We start from the raw sequence: 1835 nt of genomic DNA on the forward strand, positions 1-1835 counted from the left end.
ACCTTCATATGTGATGGTGCTCCATGGTTGAGGGGTAGGCGGTGATGACAGCCCTTTCTATCCCTTGTAATCCACACGTTCAGGTATTTGTATACGAGTTCATAAAGTCTCCCTGGCTTGCTGGCAAACTAGTGCCTAGAGATCTCCCCTTCCATCTTACACTTAGATCTAGTTCTAACTATGTAATTTGTATGATCATCAACTATTCTTTGCATGGCTATATTAGAATAAGCCTGCTCTACTTAGGATTATTATTTTATTATTTATTTTCTCTTTATCCTTTGAGAAATGCCCAATATGTGTGTCCACTATCTTGAAAATACCATTCTTATCCCTGTTATAAGCAATTGGTTTACTCTGCAAGCATATTATTGAGTTCATATCCATATTAGACTTTAATCAATTAATGCCTTCCTTTGGGAAAATATAAATAACGATACATGAATACTTCTAGGTGAAATTCTACAATGATAGCTCCATGCGCTTGCGGATAAATATCTAAAATTATTAAGGAACTATCAAGGCCTACTTAGTGGCATTGTTATTTATTAGTGATGTTGCTAAGTATTGCCAATAGATATTTCTGGTGCCATTACCAGGGATGGATTCTATCTACATACTTGGTAGTGATGCTAAGAAATGCCAACAAGCATTTCTGGCGCTATTGCTAGAGAAGGCATATTGATTAAAGAATCTAGTAGGACATGTTCATGATAATATGCATGTACGGTAGCCATTGTTTATTTAGGCTAACTTCACTTGTTTTCTCCTATTGTGGATGCAAACAGAATAGTGTATGACTGGTTTTGCCCTGCCAAACAATTACACCAAAAATCTAGAGGCACTCCTAAGGAAGAACCAGTCCTATACCGCTTCTTCTTCTGCCACTCCGCCGATAGTTGAACAAGTCACCCCCGCACCATCCGCTACTTCCATTATGGCCAAGACACTCCATGACTACTTCATCCCTGCTATTGCCAACATGCTCGTTGGGACGGCTGTCAACATGGGCAATGGAAACTTTGAGCTCTGCACTGGCCTCATCATGATGGTGTAGGCAAACCAATTCAATGGTTTGCCTAGTGAAGATGCGAACGTGCATCTCCAACACTTCCTTGAGCTATGCGACACCATCGTCATCAAGGACATCAAACCTACGAGCATCAGGCTCCCTTGTTTCTCTTCTCCCTCTTAGGGAGGTCAAAACAGTGATTCTACAAGGACTAGGAAGCTGTCAACACATGAGACATGTTCCACGACGTTCCTCGCTAAGTTTTTCCCCATGGGTAAAACCAATGCCCTGAGGGGATGAATTTCAAACTTCCATCAAAATGCCATGGAATCCATTCTCGAGGCATGGGAGAGGCTGTAGGACTACATCCAAGCATGCCCGCACCACGGGATTGAAAATTGGTTAGTTCTCCAAAATTTCTATGATGGGTTAACACTCATGTCTAGGGGGCACATCAACGCTGCTACTAGAGGTGCTTTCCTTTCCCTCACCATTGATGGAGTCATGGCTCTCATCAATAAAAAGCTAGTGGAAAGAAAGAAAAACACAAAAAGGTATGCATATCGTGAAGGAGACGGACATGCTTGCCGCAAATATAGATCTTTTGATGAAAAGACTAGAGGAACAGGCCTAAGAAAAAGAAGCTATGAAGGGCACCGTCCAGGCCATCGACTCACACATGACGTATGAGGTCCGTTGCAATGTTGGCCACTCAAGAAATGAATGCCCTGAAACCTACAAAGAAGCAACCTTCATCAACAATGGGTTTCGCCAACAAGGAGGTAATAATGGGTGGAACAACTAGTCCCACCTACAAGCTAAT

At 42.1% G+C, this 1835-nt stretch overlaps 1 non-coding gene across 1 annotated transcript; it reads right to left on the minus strand.

The window, feature by feature from the left end:
• Positions 1-1297: 1297 nt before the first annotated feature.
• Positions 1298-1404, minus strand: LOC136530007 (small nucleolar RNA R71). Its single transcript, XR_010777518.1, has one exon. It is a non-coding gene; the product is annotated as a small nucleolar RNA R71 (small nucleolar RNA).
• Between the last annotated feature and the right edge of the window lie 431 nt (positions 1405-1835).

The sequence above is a fragment of the Miscanthus floridulus genome, chromosome 19 (assembly GCF_019320115.1).
Source record: "Miscanthus floridulus cultivar M001 chromosome 19, ASM1932011v1, whole genome shotgun sequence".
Lineage (NCBI taxonomy): Eukaryota > Viridiplantae > Streptophyta > Magnoliopsida > Poales > Poaceae > Miscanthus > Miscanthus floridulus.